The following is a 14120-nucleotide window of genomic DNA, read 5'->3' on the forward strand; positions in this document are numbered from 1 at the left end:
TTTTCTTTCATATTTTCTTTAGTTTGATAGTATCGAACAAGGAATAAATCTCATCCAAGTCTTCATCTATTTCTCCTCTTTTATCAGCCTTGTTGCTAGGTATAGGACTATTATTTTGTTGAAGCTCTTGTAGTTAGACATTTAGATCTAAACGAATTATTGCATTTGGAGCTTCACCCAAAACTATATAATCTTCATATTGTATTCTTGTTCTTTTCCGACACATAATTTTCACCTTCTCTTCTTCTATTATTGCTTCTATTTCTTTATCAGATGGTATAGGGTTTTTCTTCTTCTTTCTCTTTTTCAATTCTTATTTCATCTATGACCTCACATTCCTGTTTGAATTGTCTTTCAATTTCCTTATCTCTGGGACTATCTAAAATTTTCCCATTGAACTCCCCACTAGAGTTCAGTTTTAATGTAAATTAGATAGATACTATACCAAGTTGCATACCTAAGGTTTTAAAGGATGTTTCCATGTCCCTTTGCAAGGTTTCTTTCTGCCTGTTGATTTTTCAGAAATTGATTTGAGTAATCTTTATGAACTTAGTCAAGGTTTGTTCAACTCCTCCTTCATCAAATACCTCACATTCTAATTTGACTTCTATTTCAAATTTCGCATCTCTAGGACTATCTAATATATTGTCATTGAAATCCCCACTAGATCTCTGTTTTAATGCTAATTGGCTTGATATTTGATCAAGTTGCATCTCTAAATTCTCGAAGGATGTTTCCATGTTACGTCGCACAATTTCTCAATGCTGGTTGATTTTCTCGAAATTGAGTTGAGTTATCTTTACTGAATCAAGGTTTCTTCAAAGCTGAGATGATGAATCCTCCTCCCATGAATGATCAATGTAAGGCGCTGGCTCTGAATAATTTCTTGCATTTTGTTGAATTAGAGTTTTTGCTGAAAGTTCCTTTGAATAAGCTTCAAACTTTACCTAGGTAGCATATATGTCCTCTTGCAAGACAATCTTGACCTTGCATATAAAACAAAAAGAAGAATACCTTAGTAACATTGCACTAGATAAAAAATAAAACAAAAATAAAACTAAAAAGAGAAAATAAATAGAAAATAAAAATTAAGAAGAAACAAAAATTAAAATATTTACAAATGAAACCATTTAAAATTGAAACAAAAATAAAAATAAAAAAACTAAACGTTGCACAAGCGTCACCTTGTTGAAATTATCAATAGTCCTTTGGAACGACGCCAAAAACATGATGACTTCTCAGCAAGTGTATCGATAATGTCAAAGTAATAAAAGATAGAATCCATAGGGATTTCCTTCAAGGAAGACACAATGTGAGCAATGTATAAAAACTAGTAAAAAGGAGGATTTTCGAGTTTCAGTGTGAAAAGTAAATACATGATTAAACAATATCACGAAAGCGGTCAGGCTGTGTTCTAAAATCCCCAATTCCTCTATTGTTGATGTTTAATTCCTTGTATGATTGGTCTTATCACTATAACACCATGGTGAATTAACAAAACCATTATAGTCGATCCCTCATGAAATAACTCACTAACCACTATTCAGAGCTTTTTATCTCTAGTCCACCAGCATAAGAAGGGTTAGACGATTTATAGAATATTAATTTTCTATGTCACCACTCGAGGTCTCTTATTCCTATTTAACAAGTGTAAGTACAACAATTGCCATAGGTCCAACATATAGACTAATGATCAGTATTCCCTATGTACTCATAATCAGAATAAAAGAGTATCTCACATAAAAAAATATCACGAATAAGAAGCAATTAAATGACATTATTGATCAAAAGGTTCATATAAAATTCAAATTAACATAGAATCCAACAATATAGAAATAGGTTCATCATAACACAACCTAACCTAGAGGAGTTTAGCTACTCATAAATGCATTTAACAGTACCATAATTGATAGATGAAAATAACATGTTAAATCCCTTGAAGTAATGGCCTCGAATGGCTTCAAATGCTCTAAAAATCACCACTAGTGCTCTCAAAATCGTGCCTTGCTCTCCCAATTTTGTAAAGTGCATAAAATCCCCTTTTAAAGACGTTAGAATGGACCAGAATGCGTCTAAAAAGCCCCAAAAAGTACCTATAATGCATGTTATGCCTTGCATCGCATGATGCATCTTTAAAGACCATATCTTGTGTGTGATTTTGCACGTGATTATTTCAGTGGTTGCACGTTTTCTCTCCCTTTTTAACTCAATTTTCCACTAAGTGCACAATTTTCACACTTAGCTATTTTTTCCTTATTCTTTGGTCATCCTTCTACATTTTAGCTCAACTTTCATTTGTTTTGCTCCGATTCTTCGACTAAATATATGCAATGATGGACTGTCATCAAGGGTGATCCCTAAAAAGGTGGGATCAAATGTGTTAGAACTTTTTTCCCATATTCTTGGGTGGTGTTTATGTCATAGCCCCATTTTTTTTGTTATTTCCAACAATGGAAACAAACATGTCATTTGATTTCTTTCTCTGCCTTTCGGAGGGCCGCTAGATTTATTCAAGATGGGTTGATTGGGTATGAGTAACAAACAAAGACCTAGTGTATACGGAATTAATTTACATCATATCTTCCATTTGAGTTAAAGTTAGAGTAGGAAAATGGCTTTGAAGCACGTCAGTCACTGACCTGGCCTTCCTTCTCTTAAATAGATTCTTGACAGGCGATATATCATTGATAACGCGAATACGTGTCATATATTTGACTTAACATGCATTGCTTATTACTTGATTTTCCATGGTATTACGCCATATTTCATGTTTATTTCAGGTATTTATCGAATAAGAGATGTCTAGGCAAGCAAAGAGGAAAATAGCAAAAAGGAAAGAAAAAGGGAAGAAGATGGAGCAAAATATGAAGGTGGCGCCCACCACACATGGAAGGGTGACACCCACCACTTGGAAGAGTGGCGCCCGCCACAAGGGTTTATGAAGGGTGGCACCCACCATGTTACATGAATGTGGCGCCCACCACACACGAAAGTGGCACCCGCCACGTGGACCAAATTAGGGTTGTGGCAGCCGCCACCAACCCGGTCCTCCTTATTCTTCTCCACTCTTTTCGCCACACCCGATTTTTATTCTTTCAACCAACCGCTCTCCACTAGTAGATATTCAAGGCTACTTTTAAGAAGGAGTGGGGAGAATATATAGAGGCGTGAGTCTTCAAGGAGGGGTGTGCATATTTTTAGCCAGATTTTGTTGTTAGATTTTCTTAGGAATATATTTACCTTGTAAAGCAATAGATTCTCCACATCGGGGACTACTGCAATTTTTTGTTTAAGCATCCGAATTTGATTGTAACGGTGTACTTGATTGCCAAAACGTGCCAACAGTGTCTAAATTGAAGAATCAACATACATTCCAAGTTTTATATTAATTGCATTTTTATTGCTTATGCCTTATCGTATGCTTAATTATCTGAATATCATGTTTGTTCTCGGATCCATGTCCGGCTAAAGCAATAGGTATCAATATGTAAAGATCGTTGAAACGTCGGGATTCGTAAATAATTGGTGTTGGCTTTTATAAAATATTATTTTCCTGTTATAGTTTCTTGTTCGAAATTCAAAATTGTCTTTTGTACGAGAGTACAAAGCAAACAAAGGTTACAGTCAATAAGAACAAGAGTTTGAGATTTTAATCGAATAGTTGAAACTAGGCATTAATCCTAAACACGGCGAGAGCGCTTTAGGGTTAATTAGACATTATTTATTTCCAAAAATTACTTTTAAATTCATAATGAGACAGCGAGATCCAAACATTCTGGTTTAAGAGTATGGTCAGAGTCAATAAAAACGAGAGTGTGAGACAAAGTATTTTAAATAAATAATTTCTACTGAAGAATATTTTGATCTTTAAGATTGCACCAACTATCTATCGAATCCCCGAAGTTTGATGTGTTACATACTGATATCCCGCTATTAAATATTCTTATTAATATTCTGTTTCCGTTAGTAGTTATTTCTCTTCGTCCATCCACTCTTAGAAAGACCCTCAGCCTTAGATTTACATAGTAACATTAGATAACGGTAAGTTTAATTATTAGTCCTTTGGGTTCGATAATCTTTAAAACTACGCGATACGACTGTGCACTTACAGTCACGAATCTTATAGACATACTAAGTCGCGATCAAGTTTTGGGCACCGTTGTCAGGGACTAATTTAGTCGATATCGTACCTCCAGTGTTACCCAGTATAGACTAAGGCAAACAAAACTATTTCCCTTTCTATTTTGTCGAGTGTATGCCAAGTATTCGCTCTTAAGGCGAGAAATTAGAGCTACCTATAAGACCCCAATTTTGACCCTAAGATCCCTCATGCATTTCATCATAAGCATTGGCATTGGGATCATACCTTGGCATCCTCCTTACCCCTCCTTCATTGGGTTTGTTTTGGGAGAGATCACCAAGTACTTTATGATTATATTATACTTGTATATTATCATTTCATTAACCAAAATACCAAAAATATGTCTTTGTATCTATCTAACTCTTTTGTAGGTAAGGGACATGATTTCCTTGATTCATTGATCACATCTAGGGTTTGAGACCCTCATGAACAAAGAGCACAATCAAGAATTGATTCAAGAATGGTTATAAGCATCATATATGAGTCCCAATTACTTCTATATGTTATATTGATCAAGTTTGCTTCAAGAGTTTGAGGGTGATTTGTCTTGGAAACCCTAGTTTGACTGGGTATCTTGAGTAACTTATCCAACAAGCTATCTCACCAATTGATCAAATTTCTCAAGGGACACTTAAATATTCATCATCTTATGCATATATGATCTACCATGAGCCAAGAAAGTCAAGAGAATTGGAAATTAGCAAGTTGGTTTATGGTGGATTGGCCAGATGAATTCATCTGATCAAAACTGGGTCTCCCTAGACCCTATCTCCTACAATTTTTCACCATATGAAAATGATTCCAAGAGAAAACTTACTCTAAATGAAATTATAAACAACTTTCATGTTGAGACCTAGAGCTAGTTGTTCTTGGAAAATAATTTTCTATGTTGAAACATTATAGGTCATTTTGTCTAAACCCTAATTTGAAAGTCAACTTCCCAAGGCCATAACTTGCTCAATTTTTATGATATGAAAGATTTCCAAGTTGCACAATCAAATTAAATTATCTACTTCAACTTTGGTGTTTGGTGTGGGAGAAAATTCAACTTCTTTGCACATGTGATATGAGGCTTAATTATAGGTCACTTTTGACCTATACCATTGATCAAGTGATTTTGCCAAACTTCAAAAATGCATAACTATATCATTTGAAATCCAAATGACATGAAATTGTTGATCATTTTGAAGTTCTTTGAGATACCTACAACTTTGATGAAGACACTTTTCTCATTTGAAGCTCCTATAAAAAGTTAAGCAAGGTGAAATATTGAGACATATGGCTTGACACTTAGAAAATTTTTTATATGTCAAAATTTTCCAAACATCCACCTCAAATATCTCCAAGTTCCAAGCTCCAAATGAAAAAGTGTTCAACATCAAACTTGTTCCCCTTGATCTCACCTATCCAAAAGGCTAAAGTTCTTGCATTTTGGATGAGAAATGCATAGGCTGCACATGGCTTAAATAGGCTGGTATCATGTGGCATGGATCAAACTTCAAATGACAATGCTCAATTTCCTTGCAATCCAATTCATCTCCAATGCATCTGAACTTCATTTTGGACTTTTGGACAATCATTTCATGGGCCTATGCACGCCCATGCAACTTGCTTACATCATTTTTCCAAATTTGGAGAGTTGAAAGAGTGTGCAAATATCATTTGAATTCTCTATAAATTGAAGCTTTTGTGATCAAAATTAACACACACACACTGCGCCAACTTTGATTCCCCACAGAAAACCCTTCATACCAAGAGGATAAAACTGAGAAATTATGTTGAATTTGAGCTTGAATCTCCACTGTTTTGGAATTCAATTCTCCAGGAATCCATTGCTTCTAAGCCTTTCCATTCCTCTTTTGCAAGCAATTGAAGTGAAGCAAAGCACGATTTAGATGAAGATCTAGCAAGCTCAGACCTCCATTCAAGGTAATTTGCAGAAAATTTAATCTCTTCGATTCTCCTTGTTTCTGGCTCAATTCTACTGATTATTGTGTTGGCTGAAGTCCTACCAATGTAGGCAAGGTGTTTGCGTTGTTTTGATGCTAAATCGAAGCAACTCAGATCATGAACCTCATTTTTCAATTCCACATATCTCTCAATATAGTTGGAATTGGAAGAAATGGAGGTGATATTCGTGCTCAGTGATGTTTTCTCTTTAAAATCATGTCCCTGTTTGAAATTTTGGTGATGGGTGATGATGGCCAGTCCGGCGAAGCTCGCCGAAGAAGACAACCGGAGCTCTGGCTCCGGTGATGAGTTGTCTTTGGTGTAAACCGTGTGATCCTTGCTCCACATTATAATCTCAATTGTTCCTTTTCATTAACATGTTTGCAGCGCAGTTGACTCACGTGTTGGTGGAACGCACGTTGTGGATCATCAGATCTGCCACCTCAATTAATGAGGGAGATCTGATGGGCCACATATTTTAGCATTTTCTGATTTTCCTTTTAATTCCATTTTCTTCAATAATTCATAATAAATTTAATATTGATCCAAAAAATATGGGACTTTCACCAAAAAAAATAAAATATTTTTCTCTTTAAGATAGATGTAATTGTGCATTTGTGTGTTGCTTGAACCTAAAAGTCCAAGGGAATTCTAGGTTTCTATTGACATGCTTGTCTATTGGATTGCTCCCATTTGGTCAGATAATTTCAACTTTAAACTTTTAAATTTTTGTGCATAGGGTAGTCTCTTCATCTTCTCCCCATTTCTTTAATTTCAAAATCTCCCTCCATTTTCAGAAACTTCATTGTTTGAACTATTTTGTTCTAAACTTTGACCACTTTTACAAAAAGGTAGAAACTTTGGCCTTATGCCATTGCATTTTCAAACTTATTTTCTTAAATAAAACTTGTAAATGAACTTAACTATACCTGAATTAATCTTTCAAAAAGCCAAAAAAGGAATTAACTCATTCAAACCATTTTATGTCTTTGTGCCTTTCAAATTTAAATTTTGTTAAAACCAACCAACTCATTTTGAAATTTCTAGCACGAACTACGAGGTTTTGATCCCTCATTTATATGTTGGTACGTAGGCACAAGACCGAAGGTCTTGTCAAACACAAAAATATAATTAATGAATTCTTTTCTCATCCCCCCATTCTATTTGTTTGTAAACATCACTTTGTACAAAATACATATGCACATAAAAAGGGCTCCCTAGGAGTACCTAGGATACTTTGGGTGCTAACACCTTCCCTCTGTGTAACCAACCCCCTTACATGTGATCTCTGATTTTTATTAGTTTTTATTTGAAAACTTCTTACTAATTGGTTTTGTTCGTACTTTTTCCCTTTTCCCTTGGAAACAACAAAAGCGCGGTGGCGACTCTTGCTAATTGATCTTTAGCTTGTCAATAGCTTAATGATCATGAATTTCCCGCTACACTACCATTCGACGAACCAGAGCATTATCTAAGATTAGAACACCGGATACGAGAACATCGCATCAAGCAAAATCTTCCCGATCCTAATATTCTTATTCCTAAACTAGTTATACAACCAGAGATGGCCGAAGAACCGCAAAACCGTCCTCTCAAGTACTATGCCATCCCTTCGCAAGATGAACCACATAACAACATCGATGCCCCTGCCATCGAGGCAAATAATTTCTAGCTAAAACCTTCATTGTTGTCAGCCGTACAACAAAACCAATTTTCCAGTAGTCCCACGGAGGACTTGAACCTACATTTGTCAGTGTTTTTGCAATACGCAGACACAGTGAAAGCGAATGGTGTCATCCCCGAATCTATAAGACTACGTCTTTTCCCTTTCTCATTAAGAGATAGAGATATAGCTTGGCTCCAGTCTCTACCATCCAACTCTATCACTACATGGAACGAGTTGAAGAAAATTTTCTTAGCACGATATTGTCCACCTAGTAAGACGGCTATGCTAAGAGCCCAAATAAACAGGTTTAAACAAAAAGACAACGAATAACTTTTTGAAGCTTGGGAGAGATACAAGGACATGATGAGGCTTTGTCCATATCACGGTCTAGAAGAGTGGTTGATCATCCATACCTTTTACAATGGTCTCTTGTACAACACAAGATTGACAATAGACGCCGCCGCAGGTGGCGCACTGATGGATAAACCATACAATAAGGCCTATCAACTTATCAAAAGTATGGCCCAGAATCACTACTAGTAGGGAAGCGAAAGAACCTCCGTAGAGAAACCTCCAATGAAAGGAGGTATGTACGAAATAAGTAGTCTTGATCACGTCAATGCTAAGGTAGATGCTCTTACTCAAAAGATAGACAACCTGGCCATAACACCCATAGCCACCTTGAATGTCAACTTTTGACAGGAGTCTCCACAAACCAAGTGAACTATGCTCAAGGAAACCCTTACTCAAACACCTATAACCCAGGTTGGAAGAACCACTTGAACTTTTCATACAAAAACAATAATGCATTGTATGCACCTAACCAAGCACCTATTGTACCACCAGGATATCATAAAGCTGCCACAAATGCTCCAAATGCTCCTAGGAAGTCAAACCTTGAAATAATGATGGAAAACTTCATAGATAGCCAAGCCCAAACTAATAAGGATTTCCTAAATCAAAACATACACAATTGTGAGCAAATCAAGCAGTTAGCAAACAAGGTAGACGCTTTAGCCACCCATAACAAAATGTTGGAAACACAAATTTCACAAGTGGCTCAACAACAAGCACCTACTATTGCCCCTGCAGGCACATTTCCTGGACAGCCACAACCAAACCCGAAAGGTCATGCAAATGCTATTATACTACGAAGTGGAACAGAACTAGACGGGCCGACCGACCCTAGAATTCAAAACCCAACCATGCACCAAGACCCTGGTAAGATAACTGAGAAGGAAGACGAACTAAAGAAAGATAAAAGCGAAGAGGCCGTAGAGAAAGAAGAACCTTATGTGCCTCCACCACCGTATAAACCTTATATCCCTTATCCTCAAAGACTTGTTAAATCTAAAAGTGTAGGGCAATTTAAAAAATTTGTAGAGCTTCTAAAACAATTGAATATCACAATACCCTTTACAAAAGCCATCACTTAAATGCCCTAATTCGCTAAGTTTCTTAAGGATATCTTATCTAACACGAAGAAGATTAAGGATAACGAAACCGTTACACTTACTGCTGAGTGTAACGCCATAATACAAAACAATATGCCTCATAAGCTGAAAGACCCAAGGAGTTTCTCAATACCCAGTGTAATCGGAAAATTTGTCATAGACAATGCCAAAGCATTGTGCAACCTAGAAGCCAATATTAGCTTAATACCCTTGTCCATATGCGAAGGGCTTAAAATGGGAGAATAAGACCTACTAGTATGTTCGTACAACTTGCAGATCGTTCTGTTAAATTTCCCGTAGGTATGTTAGAGAATGTTCCGGTGCGTATATGTCAATTCTATATTCCTACTGATTTCATAATCATGGACATAAAAGAGGATTCCAATATCCATATCATATTAGGAAGACCATTCTTAGCCACTTCCGGAGCTATTATAGATGTTAAGAAATGCAAGCTAACCTTTGAAGTTGGTGAGGAAAAAGTCGAATTTATTTTGAGGCAATTCTTAAAGGCACCAACTATAGACGATACATGTTGTCTGCTAGATGTCACCGACGAATGTGTAAGAGAAATGGAGAATGAACAAACATCATACTCCGAAATACTAAAGATTCCAAGGCCTCCTACTTTTGAAGATGAAAAATGGAGTAAGGAATACCAAGATGACAGCCTAAGCGAATGTCTAGCACTAACGCCCGATCATATGCCTTGCCCAAAGAAACCAGCCTTAGAACTTAAAATGCTACCCAAAAATCTAAGGTACGAATTCCTAGACACTGAACTTGAGCGACCTGTAATAGTTAATACAGACTTAGGGCAGATAGAAACTGAAAATGTCCTACACGTTTTAAGGAAATATCCAACTACTTTAGGCTACAATATCTCAGATCTAAAAGGAATAAGCCCTTCCATATGCATGCATCGCATTATGCTAGAGGAAGACAGTAAAATCTCTAGAGAACATCAAAGGAGGATAAATCCCATTCTGAGCGATATAGTCAAGAAAGAAGTGTAAAAGCTGCTAGAAGCAGGGATCATCTACCCAATATTCGATAGTCAATGGGTTAGCCCAGTACACGTCGTACCAAAGAAGGGAGGCATCACAGTTGTTAATAATGAAAAAGGTGAATCTATAGCACAAAGAATGGTAACTGGAAGTAGAATGTGCATTGATTATATAAAATTAAACAAAGCCACTCGAAAGGATCATTTTCCTTTACCGTTTATTGATCAAATGCTTGAACGATTGGCTAAGCATTATCACTTCTGCAATTTAGACGGTTATTCAGGATTTTTCCAAATTCCTATTCATCCTGACGACCAAGAGAAAACTACCTTCACATGTCCTTATGGTAGTTTCGCCTATCGACGAATGTCGTTCGGACTATGTAACGCTCCCGCAACATTCCAAAGATGCATGGTGTCAATTTTCGCTGATTTTATAGACGACATCATGGAAGTCTTTATGGAAGATTTCTCTGGTTGTGGGCAGAGTTTTGAAGGATGTTTATCGAATCTTGAAATGGTACTCGAAAGAGGCGTAAAAGTGAACCTCGTGTTAAATTGGGAAAAATGCCATTTCATGGTCCGACAAGGAATCGTACTCGGACACATAGTGTTCGATAAGGGGATTGAAGTTGACAAGGATAAAATAGAAGTTATAGAAAACATTCAACCTCCGAAAACCGTAAGAGAAATACGAAGCTTCTTAGGACACGCTGGTTTCTACCGGCGATTCATTAAAGATTTCTCAAAAATCACCAAACCACTGACTGGCTTATTGATGAAAGATGCTGAATTCTTCTTTAACGACAAATGCCTAGCGGCATTTGAACAATAGAAAACATCTCTTATCACCGCACCTATCATGCAACTGCCCGATTGGAGATTACCGTTTGAAATTATGTGTGACGCTAGTGACTATGTTTTAGGCACAGTCATAGGACAAAGAAGGGATAAGAAACTTCATGCAATATACTACGCAAGTAGAACCCTAGACCCTACACATATGAACTACGCTACCACCGAAAAGGAACTTTTAGCTGTCATGTTCGCTCTGGATAAATTTTATTCTTACCTAGTAGGAGCAAAGATAATTATCTATACCGATCATGCTGCAATTAGGTACCTATTAAATAAAAAGGACGCCAAACCAAGACTCATAAGGTGGATTTTACTCCTACAAGAGTTTGATCTAGAGATCAAAGATAAGAGGGGCACTGAAAACATCACGGCTTATCACTTGTCAAGAATGGAAGATATTGAACCTGAACGAGTGCCTATAAATGACGATTTCCCCTACGAACGACTCATAGCCCAGATGGAAAGTAATACAACTAAATATGCATTAACCTATAAGGATACCGAAACAAACGAGGTAGTGGAAGTAATTTCCACTAAAACAACACTGCCATGCTATGCTGACTTCGTCAACTACTTAGCAGTTGGGGTGCTTCCACCAGACTTGGCTTACCAACAAAAGAAGAAATTCTTCCACGATCTTAAACAGTACTTTTGGGATGAGCCTCTGCTTTTCAAAAGAGGCGCCAATGGTATCTTTCGTCGACGTGTCCCCGAAGATGAGGTAGAAAATATAATCTCCCACTGTCATTCTGCTCCCTATGAAGGACATGCTAGAACCTCGAAGACTTGTGCTAAGATCTTACAAGCCGACCTTTTTTAGCCCACTCTATAGAAAGATGTCCACATCACAATCATAGATTGCGACCGGTGGAAACGCACTGGCAACATTTCTAGACGCGACGAAATTCCACTTAAAGGCATTTTGAAAGTATAAGTCTTCGACGTATGGGGGATTGTTTTCATGGGACCATTCCCATCTTCTTTTGGTAACAAGTACATCCTCATTACGGTCGATTACGTATCAAAATGGATCGAGGCTATAGCCTCTCCAACAAATGACACACGAGTGGTAATTAGACTCTTTAAGCGTATAATCTTCCCTAGATTCGGCGTGCCGAGACTTGTCATCAGTGATGGTGGCTCTGTTGGTGTGAGCCCTAGAGGCCAATACTTTTGGTACTTGTATCGAATTATTTATTAATAATAAAAGGCTTTTTCTTTATTATGTTTATTTAATAAAGTCCCTGGAATAGATAGTTTGTTTAATGTATCAAGTGTGACTTAATCATGAGAGCACATTAAACATAAGGACACTATTCTTAAAGTATCCTTAGTCGAGCTTTATTGTGAAGTGGGATGACATTAAAGCATGGAGACTATTATGTTTATAGACTGATGATCACATCTCATGGATCATGGATAAGGAGTTATCAAGTCTCAAACATAGGTATGAATATTAAGAGTAATATTTATACGGGATTGACCCGTTATGAGAATACTATATAGAATGTTATGCAAAGTGTCATAAGTTATTCTCATGGTGAGAATGGTGTATACCAACCTTCGACCTGAAACCATTATGGACCCTAGATGTAGAGTCGAGTGCTTTATTGCTGATCAAACATTGTCCGTAACTGGATGACCATAAAGACAGTTGATGGGTACTCCACGACGCATGCTAAGGGACATGAGTGACCTAGATGGAATTTTCCCATCCTGCGTAACAGGATAAATGTCTATGGGCCCAATATTGAACTGGACAAGGATGACACGGTCTATGCCTTGTGTTCAATATAGACATAAGGGCAAAAGGGTAATTATACACATAATTATTATCACAGAAGGATTTGTCAGATCACATGACATTTTCGTGTCTTGGGTAGCAGTGATGTGTTGCTAGATACCGCTCACTGTTTATTATGTTAAATACGTGATTTAATATAATTACCAATGCCACGAAAACCTATAGGGTCACACACAAAGGACGGATTGATGAGAGATAGAGTAATTAAGGAATACCATAATGTACGGTGCCCTTAAGTGAATTATAGAACATCGTAAGGTACGGTGTACTTAAGTAGAATACGAAATATGGTAAGGTACCACGACCTTAAGTGATTTTGGCATATTATAAGATATGGGCCATATACACTTGAATGGGCTTTTTAGCTTGCAGCCCACACAAGTGGTTCTATAAATAGCACCCTTGGGTAGAAGCATTGTCACTCTTGCAATTTCGTTTCTCTCTCTCTCACTCAAAGCCTTTATTCATAGCAGCTAGCACTGAGATTGAAGGAATCCGTTCGTGTGGACTGAGTAGAGGCGTTGTCATCGTTCAACGTTCGTGATCGCCACAAGAGGTAACGATTCTATCACTTATCATGCCCATTCGTAAGGATCATTAAAGGAGAAATTTTAAATTCCGCTGCGTTTTGGATCGCTATTTCCTTCAGTGGTATCAGAGCCACTTACGAAACCATGAATCTGATAACTGTTTATTTTCTGTATTAATACAATTAAAGACAGAATGAATCAAAGAATAAACTAGTAATTAAATCGAGATCGATCAAGTTATATATATGATATAAGTAATCTTGATGCAAAATACGGTATATATGATATACTGTTTCTGTTTCATTCATTCAAACACTTAATGGTTATTTTCCTTTGAGCGATCAATGGTCGTTTGCTTCTTGATCCGACATTAGTATGGTGAAGAAATGACGTGTTGGTCAATCATACTGAATCAACAATCGGGATGTGTTTGACGGTCTGAAATTGGTGCATTAGGGTTAGTGACGGCACAAGGGTTGTGTTGTCAAAGAGTTATGCGATTAGGGTTGTGACTGCACAAGAGTTGTGCTTTCTAACAGATTTTTAAACAGTGTTAACTGGTTAACGTATATGGTTAACCGGTTAACGCAAAGCAGAATACAAATTACAAACAGATTTACAACAGTGTTAACCGGTTAACGCATTTGGTTAACCGGTTAACGCAAGACAAAATACACCCGCTCCCGCTGACCGGGCAGCGGACCCCGGCTA

The 14120-nt window shown here is 37.1% G+C and overlaps 1 non-coding gene across 1 annotated transcript; it reads right to left on the reverse strand.

Moving 5' to 3' along the window:
- Window positions 1-8039: 8039 nt before the first annotated feature.
- Window positions 8040-8146, reverse strand: LOC127124601 (small nucleolar RNA R71). Its single transcript, XR_007804074.1, has one exon. It is a non-coding gene; the product is annotated as a small nucleolar RNA R71 (small nucleolar RNA).
- Window positions 8147-14120: the final 5974 nt, after the last annotated feature.

This window comes from Lathyrus oleraceus, chromosome 2 (genome assembly GCF_024323335.1).
Source record: "Lathyrus oleraceus cultivar Zhongwan6 chromosome 2, CAAS_Psat_ZW6_1.0, whole genome shotgun sequence".
In the NCBI taxonomy this organism is placed as follows: domain Eukaryota; kingdom Viridiplantae; phylum Streptophyta; class Magnoliopsida; order Fabales; family Fabaceae; genus Lathyrus; species Lathyrus oleraceus.